The 13,013-nt window shown below is 34.4% G+C and overlaps 1 protein-coding gene across 3 annotated transcripts in view; it reads right to left on the reverse strand.

The window, feature by feature from the left end:
* PEX5L (peroxisomal biogenesis factor 5 like) overlaps positions 1 to 13,013 on the reverse strand; it is a 686,817-nt gene that overhangs the window by 638,348 nt on the left and 35,456 nt on the right. The window lies entirely within an intron of this gene.

Raw genomic sequence — 13,013 nt, forward strand, 5'->3', positions numbered from 1 at the left:
GATATCAGTTTTGGTTGGCTCAGAGATGCTATACACTGAGATATCACTTTTGGTTGGCTCAGAGATGCTTTGTGTTCCTTGCAATAGTGTTCATTGTTAAATTATTGCGTGATGAGCAAATATTAATTTGTATGAAAATAAATTTTAAATTCATGTAAAAAAGTAAAAATGGGGCCCTTGGCACTACAAAATATCCAATGTAACATAGCAATTAAATGGTGTAGGAATAAATATATGAATAAGTGGAAGAGAATCCAGTAATAGACACAAATTTTTATATGATAAAGGGAACGCTACAAATATGTATCAAAAGGAGGAGTATTTCATAAATAGTTCTAGGAGAATATTTGGAGAAAATATTAAGTCTGTATACCTTATGTGACGAATCAAATTCCTAAAAAACCTAGAAGTAACTGTAAAGAAAAATGAAGCCATAAAAAATATAGAATAGAATAATAGAGGTAAATATCATTCTTTGGTTGTGAAACGACTTTATATAAAAGACTTTTGATTACATAAAATGAAATGCTCTTTTACTTCAAAAGAAATCATCATCAAGATTAAAATGCAAACAAATTGGGAAGAATGGTTGGTATAAATATGACATATAAAGAGCATGTATACTGATATTTAAGATCTTAGAGAAACTTATAATAAATGCATAGAGATGCCCACAGGAAAAATAAGAAAAGAACATGAAAGTCATGAATCACAGAAAAGAAAATGTACATGTCTAATAAACAGAGAAAAGATAGCTACATGAGGCCTAGTCATAAAACATCCCTCCCCAAAACTAATGCAATGAAAAAGATTAAACAAAGAAAAAAATGGCATAGGAGAAATCTGTTTTCAGTAGCAGCAACCAAACAAGAAAAGAATTATAACCTAATGGCAGAGAAGCACTTTCATTTCCAGCCAAGACATGAGTGACCACATTTTGCCTTCTTACCTGAAAGAATTGAAAACAGGACAAAGTGTATAAACAGTTTAATACATCAGTCATCAGACAATGAAAGACAATGATCAGGGAGAAATGAGAAATAAATAAGATAATCCTTAAAGCTGTTCCAACTTACTATCTTAAGAGAGTACCCAGGCTACTATTCAGCAAGGGGAAACCAAGGCAGAACCCGCAGATCTCCACAATCAAGGAGATAGAACTGGTATTCTGGAGAGAAAAAAAGCAGCCAGAGTTCTCAAAGCACAGAATATTATTAGAGAGACAATAGCACAGAGAATTCCAGACATCTTCAGAAAATCCATTTTTAGTCTTCAGCTTATTACTGATTAGTATTTAATATGTGCTTAGGAGAGAAGCACTTGAGGACAGAGAAACAACCTCACAAAAAGATTACGGAGAAGAATCCCAGGAATTTACATGGGGTTGGGGGTAGTTCCTATTCTCAATAGCTAGAGTATAAGAAATTTCATAATTCATAAGGCATCCAGCAGGATACTCAGAAGAGTTTTGCCTCAGTAGTGGAAAAATTATCCATAGACTAAACACTGCTCTGGTCTCATCTAACAAAGCTTAAGTGCAAAACCCAAAAGAATCCAACTTTTTCCCAAGTAACTTTACTACGTCTTATAACAAAGCTCAAGAATATGTGTAGGAATATAAAAATACACAGCACTCAAAAAGGTAAAAATTTTAATGCCTAACACCTAATCATACATTATCAGGTATGCAAGAAGTAGAAAAACAGAACCCATAACAAGAAAAAAAAAATCAATCAATCAAAAACAGCCCAGAAATACTGATACATGAGATAGAATTAGCAGATGAGGTAATCAAAATGGCTATTATTACTATATTCTATATGTTCAATAAACTAGAGAAAAAATGAATACGTTAATTAGCAACATACACACATATATAAATATATCATGTCATCAACAACAGATTAGACATTGCAAAAAAGACTAATGAGTTTGAATATAAGAAGAGATTAGTGAACTTAAATGCAAAAGAAATTATCCAAAATTAAACATGGCAAAAGACTGAAAATAAAGGAACAGAGAATCAGTAAGGTAAGAAACAGGTTTTAAAATATTCAAAGAAATATTAATTGAAAATTTTCCAAATATGACGAAAACTATAAACTCAGAGATTCAACAAGCTCAAGGTATTCAAAACAAAACAACAACAAAAAAAGCAAGAAACTACACTAAACCATATCAAAAAACATTGATTGAAACTACTGATAAGAACAACCAGAGAAAAATAAAACACATGACATACAGAGGAAAAAAATATAATGATGACAGAAGATTTCTCATCAGAAACATACAAGTCAGAAGAGAATGGAGCAACTCTTTCAAGGCAATGAAAGAAAAAAAAACTATCACCACAAAATTCTATTTTTAGGGTAGAGGGAGAAGAAGTTTTCAAAAATAAAGCCTTTTTCAGACATTCAAAAGCTGAAAGAATTCAACAGCAATAGACCAGCACTATAGAAAATATGAAAGGAAGTTCTTTAGATAGAATAAAATGATGCCAGATGGAAATCTGGAAACTGCACAAAAGAATGAAGAATACTGAAGACGGCAATTTTGTTGGTTAATATCCAAAATTTTTTCATTATCTAAATATCAATAACAGTTAACCAATTGTTTAAAGCAAAAATAATAAAGCCTTTTAGGATTTATAACATATGTACAAGTAAAACAGAGTGATAACACAGGTATGAAGGAATAAGATAGAACTTTATAATCATAAAATTCTTATACTACACATGAAATGGTGTAATATTACTTGGAGGTAGACTGTGATAAGTTAAAGTCGTATATTTTAAACCACTAAAATTAGACAATAAAGAGTTATAGAAAATAAGCTCAACAAAGAAGATAAAGTGGAGACAAAAAATAATCTAAAAGATGGCAGAAAAAGAAAAGAAGAATAAAGAACAGATGGAACAAATAAGCCCAACCATATTTACAATCACATTAAATATAAACGGTCTAAACAGACCAAATAAAAATCACAGGGTGTCAGATTAGATAAAAAAGCAAGATATAGCTGTATGATGCCCACAATAAACACACTTTAAAGATAAAAATATGAATAAATAGTAGCAAAAGAATGGAAAAAAGATATATAAAAAGAAAACAGGAATGGTAATATTAATATCAGACAAAGTAGGTTTCAGGTCAAAGAATAGTAACAGGGATGAAAAGCATCATTTCATAATAATAAACGCATGAATAAATCAAGATAAAAACAGTTATGAACCAAAATATACATAGAGTAGAACCTAATAGTACTTCAAGGAAAGAAAGAAAGTTCAGTTATAGCAAGAGATTTCAACCCCCTCTTTCAATAGATAGAACAAGTAGGCAGAACATCAATAACATTGAGGAGATGAATAATGCTGCCTATCAACTTCACCTAATTGATGTTTATAGAAAATTCTACTCAATGACAGAAAAACACACATTCTTTAAGTACACATGAACATTTACCAAGATAGCAGAAATGAATGAAAATTAAAATATAGCAAAATTATAGAATGCAGATGAAGCAGTAATTAGAGGAAAACTTATAGCACGAAAACTGTACTTATATGGGAAAAGAAGAAAAGTTTCAAATTAATTATCCAGCTTTTACATTAAGAATCTCATTAAAGTAAGAAAATGAAGGGGGAAAAAAAAGCAGAAAAAAAGTACTACAGAGTAGAGGGGGGAAAAGTCAATGAAATAGACAACCAGAAAGATAATAGAAACATCAGTAAAACCAAAAACAGGTTCTTTGAGATCAATAAAATTGATAAACCTCTAGTTTCATTAACCATGGAACAAAGTACAGAAACAACTATTAATATCAGAAATTGAAAAAGAGATATTAGTGTAGATTCTACAGGTATTAAGAAGGGAAATAGGGGAATATTTTAAAGAACATTAACCACTTATTTTAACAATTAGATAAAATGAATGCATCTCTTGAAAGACACAAAATACCAAAGCTCACTCAAGAAGAAATAGATAATCTAAATAGCCATATATTGGTTAAAGAAATTGGATTTTGCCAGGTATGGTGGCTCATGCCTGTAACCCCAGCACGTTGGGAAGCCAAGGCAGGCGGATCACCTGAGGTTGGGAGTTTGAGACCAGCCTGACCAACAAGGAGAAACCTCATCTCTACTAAAAATACAAAATTAGCCAAGCATGGTGGCACATGCCTGAATCCCAGCTACTCGGGAGGCTGAGGCAGGAGAATCACTTGAACCCAGGAGGTGGGGGTTGCTGTGAGCCAAGATTGCACCATTGCACTCCCACCTGGGCAACATCTTAAAAAAAAGAAAAAAAGAAATTGGATGTGTAGTTTAAAACACTTCATGCCTAAATTACTTCACTGTTACATTCAATGAAACATTTTTTTTTTTTTTTTTTTTTTTTTTTTTTTTCAATATGAAAACTTGGTGTATTTATTCACTCAATGCCTATTAAGCACTCTGTTTTTTTGCTAGCAGGGGCTTATTCAAGCTGTCTTCCAGGTTCTTTTTTTTTTTTTTTTTTTTTTTTTTTTTTACATTCTCTTTTATTTTTTTTATTTTTTTTTTTATTATGTATATCTACTTTTATTATACTTTAGGGTTTTAGGGTACATGTGCACAATGTGCAGGTTTGTTACATATGTACCCATGTGCCATGTTGATTTCCTGCACCCAATAACTCGTCATTTAGCATTAGGTGTATCTCCTAATGCTGTCCCTCCCCCCTCCCCCCACCCCACAACAGTCCCCGGAGCGTGATGTTCCCCTTCCTGTGTCCATGAGTTCTCATTGTTCAATTCCCACCTATGAGTGAGAACATGCGGTGTTTGGTTTTTTGTCCTTGCGATAGTTGACTGAGAATGAAAATGGCCATACTGCCCAAGGTAATTTATAGATTCAATGCCATCCCCATCAAGCTACCAATGACTTTCTTCACAGAATTGGAAAAAACTACTTTAAAGTTCATATGGAACCAAAAAAGAGCCTGCATCGCCAAGTCAATCCTAAGCCAAAAGAACAAAGCTGGAGGCATCACGCTACCTGACTTTAAACTATACTACAAGGCTACAGTAACCAAAACAGCATGGTACTGGTACCACAACAGAGACATAGATCAATGGAACAGAACAGAGCCCTCAGAAATGATGCCGCATAGCTACAACTATCTGATCTTTGACAAACCTGACAAAAACAAGAAATGGGGAAAGGATTCCCTATTTAATAAATGGTGCTGGGAAAACTGGCTAGCCATATGTAGAAAGCTGCAACTGGATCCCTTCCTTACACCTTATACAAAAATTAATTCAAGATGGATTAAAGACTTATATGTTAGACCTAAAACCATTAAAATCCTACAAGAAAACCTAGGCAATACCATTCAGGACATAGGCGTGGGCAAGGACTTCATGTCTAAAACACCAAAAGCAATGGCAACAAAAGCCAAAATCGACAAATGGGATCTCATTAAACTAAAGAGCTTCTGCACAGCAAAAGAAACTATCATCAGAGTGAACAGGCAACCTACACAATGGGAGAAAATTTTTGCAACCTACTCATCTGACAAAGGGCTAATATCCAGAATCTACAATGAACTCAAACAAATTTACAAGAAAAAAACAAACAACCCCATCAAAAAGTGGGCAGAGGACATGAACAGACACTTCTCAAAAGAAGACATTTATGCAGCCAAAAAACACATGAAGAAATGCTCCTCATCACTGGCCATCAGAGAAATGCAAATCAAAACCACAGTGAGATACCATCTCACACCAGTTAGAATGGCCATCATTAAAAAATCAGGAAACAACAGGTGCTGGAGAGGATGTGGAGAAATAGGAACACTTTTACACTGTTGGTGGGACTGTAAACTAGTTCAACCATTGTGGAAGTCAGTGTGGCGATTCCTCAGGGATCTCGAACTAGAAATACCATTTGACCCAGCCATCCCATTACTGGGTATATACCCAAAGGACTATAAATCATGCTGCTATAAAGACACATGCACACGTATGTTTATTGCGGCACTATTCAATGAAACATTTAAAGGATAAATTATAACAATTCTACACAAACTCTCCCAGAATTTGAACAGAAAATTTTACTTTACAACTTATTTTATGAGGCCAACATTATCCTGACACCACAACCAAAGACATGGTAAGAAAAGAAAACCATAAACCAATACCCATACTGAACATAGATACAAACATTCTTAACAAAACTTTAAAAAGCAAATTCCACAACATAAAAAAGTACACAAAAGACAATTATAGAATATCCAGTTTGTGTTTGTCTCAATAACACAAGGTTGGTTTAACATTCAAAAATCAATTCGCATTATTTACTATATTAAGAGACTGAAAATGAAAAATGATATTATATATTTATTATATCATATATAAAATAATACATGATAATATCAATAGATACTAAAGAGATGAACTCTCAGCAAAGTAGAAATAAAAAGGAACTTTCTTAGCCTGATAAAGGGTAACTGTGTGCAACTTCAGGTAATATCATTCTTAATGGCAAAAGACTGAATGTTTTCCAATTAAGAATAGAGCAAGGGAAAGGTGTTTACTCTCACCACTTCTTCTGGACATTTTACTGGAGGTTCTAACCAGTGCAACGAGGCACGAAAAATGAATAAAAGACAATATGTTGGAAATAAAGAAATGGCATTAATTGCCTAGGTAGAAAATTCCATACAATCTGCCAAAAACATCTAATAGAATTAATGAGCCTAGCAAAATTCTAGAACATAAGATCGATATACAGTAATCAATTGCAATTCTGTGTACTAGCAATGAAATTAAAAATCAATATCATTTATGATAGCATAAAATACATATTTAAGGACAAACCTGACAGAATATGCACAAAACTTTTATACTGAAAACTACAAAACATTGTCAAGAAAATCTAAGGAAAGTCTAAAAAAGGAGAACTACACCATGTTTACGAATCAGAAGACATGATATTGTTAACATGTCATTTTTTCCATAAATTGACCCATAGCTTCAATGCAATTTCAATCAAAATACCAATAGGCAAAAATTTCAAAGAAAAAGAGAACAAATTTAGAATACTAACATTACTCAATTCCAAGATTTATTATAAATTTATATCAAATAAGTGGAAGAGAATAGAAAGCACTACAGAAATAGATCCAGTTATATATTGACAGTTGACAGTTGATCATCAAAGGTCAAAGGCAATTCAAGGAAGAAAGGATAATATTTTCAACAAATAGTGATAGCACAAGTGGATATCCATAGGCAAAAATTAAAAAATAGTAACCTTTAACCCATGCCTCACTGAAGACATAATGACATTCACGCTGAGATAAATTATGGGAAAGAGCCAGTCACACAAAGAGCTAAGGGACAAGCATTCCAGGCAAAGAGAACAGCATGTATAAAGGGCCTTAGCTAAGAAAGAGTTTGGCATATTTAAAGAAGAGAAAGAAGGTCATTGTAGCAACAGCCTAAGAAATAAGAAACCGAGATAGAAGCAGAGAGACAGAAAGATAGAGACAAGATAATGCAGCACTTAAATTTTGTTCTAAGTGCAGCGGAGGGATATTGATTGATGAGTTTTAATTTGAGTAGTGAGATCATTTGTTTCATGTTTTCGTCTTCTACTGGGTTATTCCCATCAGTGTTCTTTCTCCCATTTTAAAATGCCTACAAACAAACTAAAACAACAACAACAACAACAACAACAACAAAAACCCTTCTCTTGATCTTACCTCGGCTGCCAGCTACTGAATCATTTCATCGTTCCCTTTCGCAGCAATGCTCCTCAAAACATTACAATTTCTAATTCCTCTTCTCCCATTCTCTCTCAATCTCGTTCCTAAACTTTTTATTATGGAAATTTTCAAAAGAAAGGAGAATAGCGCAATGAACTCCCATGTACTCATCACCAGCTTTAACAACTATAAACTTCATGATTTATAATTCTTGTTTTATCTATATTGTTATCAACTCCCCCACCACATACAGGATTATTTTTAAGTCAGTCCATGGAATCCTGTCATTTCATCTACAAATATCTAAAAATAAAGCTTTTTAAAATACAATCACAACATAATTTCACCTCAAAACATTGACCATAATTCCTTAACATTATCAGATAATCAGTGTTCAATTTTCCCATTTATGTCATAAATATTTCTTTAACAGTCTGTTGTTTGATTACAATGAAGTTTATACTTGCATTTGTTATGTATCTTAAATGGGGTGACTTCATAATTTATTGTCCAAACTGGGACCTAACTAAGAGTAAAAAGGAGCACTATTAATAATTGTGTCAGAAATAGGCATAAATCAGGATAATCTGATTTATGCCAGCTGAAAGACATGGTCACCTTATTCCTAAATCTATTTTAATCCATGTGATTCCCCTTCCTCTCTGGCTTCTCCTCTTTCTCCATCCCCACCTCCATGCAATGTATTTGTTGAAAAAAATCAATCCCTTTGTTCTAATTTTCCACAATCTGGAATTTGCTGATTGTATTCCATGTTGTTTCTCTCTTACATGCATTTTCTAAAAATGATTAAGTAGACCCAAATCTGATTTAGGTTATTCTCTTTTTGTTGTAGTTATTAAACACTTCATAGGTCATATTTCTTTGTCTCAAAACCTACACAGAACAGTCTTTGCTTTCAGCCATCCAACAAAACTGCTCCTCTCAATGGCCCCAACTCTATTGCTGAACCCAATCTTCATCTTATTCGATTTATCAACTAATGACTTGCTTCTGGTCAATGCCCTTTTTTCACTTTTTTTTTTTAAACCCCACACCTTTTGCTTGTTTTCCAGCTTCACTGTTCTCACCTTCTTCATCTTTTTTATTTTGTCTGAGTTGTCTTCTCTCTGGCCTCTTAATTTTAAAATACCATAGCACTCAATCCTTGGTCCTCTTCTCTTTCTTACATTCACTCCCTTGACGATCTCTTCCAGTCTCCTGGCTTTAAATGCCATTTACATGCTGACAGATTCCAGCTGAGTGCTCTTCCAGGATTTCAGACTTGCATAGCCCACTGACTACTCAACACCTCCACTCTGATGTCTAATATAAGTATATCAAATTTAACATGATCAAGACTAAAACTCCTGATCTTCCCACTAAATGTATTCCTTAATCTTTTCTATCTCATGTTATGACAGTCCCATCTTTTCTGGTTGCTTGGTCCTAAAACCTTGCAATCATCTTTAATATCTCTCTTTCACATCCCACATCAAATCTATCAGGAAATCTGTTGGGTCTATCTGCAAAATAGGTCCAGAATCTAATTACTTTACCTCTCCCATTACCATTCTTGTCTAAGCCCCATTATCTCTCAGCTAGATTACTGCAATAGCCTACTAACTTATCTTCCCACTGTAATCTTATCCCCTAGTGTTTATTCTCAAAATATCAGCCAAAATGATTCTTTTAAAATATGGCTTTTATTATGCAAGTCTGTTACCAAAACTATCCGATAGTTCTTCCTTCCCTTTAGAGTAAAGGCCAAAGTTCTTACAATGTCCCACAAGGCTCTCCATTCTCACTCATAACACTGATCTCCTCCTCTTCTACACTCCTCCTCCCTCACTCAGGCTTTCTTGATGTCTCTCAAACACATCAGATATATTCTCATTTTAAAGAAAATTACTGTTCTTTTTGTCTGGAACATTCTCTCAGATGTCCACTGGTTAATGCATGAAATGATCCCATTCTCATTGAGACCTATCCTGACCTATTTAATATTGGATCATCACTACCCCGCACTCTCTAACCCCTTTATCATGCTTTACTTTTAATTTCTCCACAGCATTTACTATCATCTAGCCCATTATATATTTACTTATTATGTTGATTACTTATTGTCCATCTTCCATCGAAGATGGAAGAACATATAAGCTCTTCAAAGGCAGGGATCTTTGTTTTGTTCCCTGATGACTTCCAGGAGCCTTAAATAGCCTGATCCATGGTAAGCCCTTCATGTACTCAATCAAATGTTTGTTAAATTAACATTGAATGAATAAAAGAGTACTCTTACTACCCTGTGAATACTAGATTTCAGTGGGCAAATATTTAGAAGGCTATTGCAATCATCTAGATGACAGACACCAGTAGTCTGGTCTAGAGTGGTAGCAGCATAATGGAAAGAAGTGGAACACTCCAAATGTAGTTTGTAGATATTTATGATGATAGATTGGATGAGGAGTCAGGAGGTAGAAGAAGGAAAAGAATCAAGAATAAGCTTCAGATTTCCTAGATGATAAACTGAGTGGCCAGTTGTGCAATGGGATGGTTAAGAGGGGAGGAAAGAGATGAGGGGTGGATCAACAGTCCATACTGAATGGTAAATTTCAGATACCTGTGAGCCATCCAAGAAGTAATTTCAAGCAAGTTGTCAGATAGAATGGTCAGATTGAAGATCTTGGCTATATTTAGAAATGTTAGAATTATCAATATAAGAGTAGCAATTAAATCTACAGGAATAGTAGATAAAACGGTAGATATATTTTTATCATTTCTTAAAAAGGATCTGACTCTGGTGTGTGGATTTGGGTAAAAGATACCAAGAAGGAGCAGTTAGTAAGGTAGAAAAAAAGCAGAAGGAAGCAGCATCATATGAGCCAAGAGACAAAGTGTTTCAAAAGTTGTCAAGTGCACTTTGGTTTTGGTAAAACAGTCTTCATGGCATCATTGGTGGAGGCAACCTCAGTGGAGTGGTGGGGTAGAAGCCAAATTATGTCCCAGTATATCACTATGCTTCCTTGGAATTTTATTAATCCCATACCTCAGCAGGGAGTAAAATTCTCATAAGCTTTCAATCAAATCAGGCCAATCCAACTACACACATCCACTCGAGTAACAAACTACAAGGAGTGGTAGACAAAGCAAGTAATATGGATCCAAGTTGCCTTTTGAATCTATAGGGCAGGGTAGGTATGTTGGGCTAGTAGTAGCACCAAGTAGTACCACCTTAGCATCAACAAATCTAAAGAGTGGAGAGGATATTGAAGGAATGTCCAGGGAAAGAAAATGCACAACATGCACATCTAGTCTAATCAATCATAGCATTTCTTCCTCATAAGCTTGGATAGTGTCAGAGGCCTGCAGTGCTCCAGGCAGTCCTTACAACTTGACCACACTTGGCACAGGAATTCAACGCATTTGCTTTCCCCACCCCAAGTCCCATCCCAGTCTCACCGCCTTGTCTAATTTCCTCTACTTCACCTCCACAAGACCAGAACAGTCTACTAGCTTCTGCTTCAATAAGCACAGGGAACGTCTGTGTTCTTCTTTAGGTTGAGCCAAATGCTGCACCTCACTATCTCCCACTCCTTAGAAGTTATTAGAACCTTAAAAGTCACCATGATCTTTTTTAGTCCTCACATGTCAACCTTTCAGATATTTGAAGACAACTATTATGTTTCCCTTAAATTTCTTTCCTCTCCAGTAGAAGCAACTTCAGCATCTTTACCAAAGGTTCCTAATATTACATAGTTTCTATTTCATACCACCTCATTCACTTTTATCAGCACTCCTATTTTCCTGAAAAACATATACACCTCTACTACCACCTCCACCACCATGCTTTACATGCCCAGAGCAAACTAGAAAACTAGAAGGCTGGCTCCAAATAACAAACAGAGTAAAGCATCTATTTCTAACTTACATTTAGTCCCAGCTACCAGATGCTAGAAGTTTTCCCCCAAGGAGAGTGAGGGAGTGTGAACAAGTCTAAAGGGCTCTATGGAGATAAAGGGAGATCATGCAAAGCAGACATTTGTTCCAGCTGTTGCAACTTCAGCAGTCTAACTACTGAGCAGAACAGATGATTCATTCCCAGGACGTTTTTCCCTTGGGCCATGTGGATTTATGGATTGAAATATCTAGCAGAATAAAAATAGGTTCTGAATAAAATTACAGCATATTGAAGATGAAAATAAATTTGGCTCTAACAGCCTAATAAAACATACTAAGCTATCTTTTAGCTGATTTTTACATAAAGAAAACACTATTATCAACCCCTCTTAAGAGTTTCAGAGGAAAAAATTTTACCTGATTTTTCAGGTCTCTTATGAGTTGCTGTATCAGAGCCATATGGGGAATTAATAAAAATAAAAGCATTATATTTTATTTCCAAATAGATTTTAAACTCCTTAAGGGCAAGGGCATTTATTTTCATATATTTTATCCAGTGATTAGAAAATTAAAAAATATGTAAATTATTGTTTATTTTCATAAAAATAATGAATGAATAAGTGAAAACATGATATAAGCATAGGAAATAATCTTAAACTTTTGGTTAGTCTTCATTGTCTTTATTGCTGGGTCTGCAGAAACAACCAACAATTTCAAACTGTCCTTTGGAAATGTATCTCTTGGTTATGTCACTAATATAAGCAACTTGTACACATCATATAGAAAAGCACTGAGGCCTTCCATTTGCACAAAAGACCTCATTTCTTTATCTACTCTTCTTTCTTGTCTTTCGTATCTTTGTTAGTAGCTTTTTATGTTCATCAGCAGTTTCTCTTATATAACATTGTATTACTCAGAAACATCAGCTGTAGCCATCTCTCTGTAGGATTTCATGAGTGTTTTAGTTGGATTAGGTTGAGAGATTCTCAGCCTTGCTTTTCTTATTTTCTCTTTCTTTATTCAGTGCTTAACCCCATTGTTCCCATTTCCAGTAAGTCTCATCACTTCCAGTATTAAGAAAGGATGCCTCACCCTGCCTTAAATCCCATACCTCATGAGGTACAGGTCTGCTGGCCATATCTAAAGCTTTAAGTTCATAAAGCTTTTTGCATAAGAAGTTGTCAATAGAACCTTGGCAATGGTTGAATGATTTGAAAAATTAAATTAAAATACTTCATAAGGGTGAGTTTAGTCAATCTTGGCTTTAATCTTTCTGAGAGAAATGCTTATCAAAATGAAAAATCTTTAGGACAAAGCCATTTTCAAATTATGGGCAAGAAACTGGAAAAGGAATTGTTATCCTCTTAAAGACA

The sequence above is a fragment of the Symphalangus syndactylus genome, chromosome 17, assembly GCF_028878055.3.
Source record: "Symphalangus syndactylus isolate Jambi chromosome 17, NHGRI_mSymSyn1-v2.1_pri, whole genome shotgun sequence".
In the NCBI taxonomy this organism is placed as follows: domain Eukaryota; kingdom Metazoa; phylum Chordata; class Mammalia; order Primates; family Hylobatidae; genus Symphalangus; species Symphalangus syndactylus.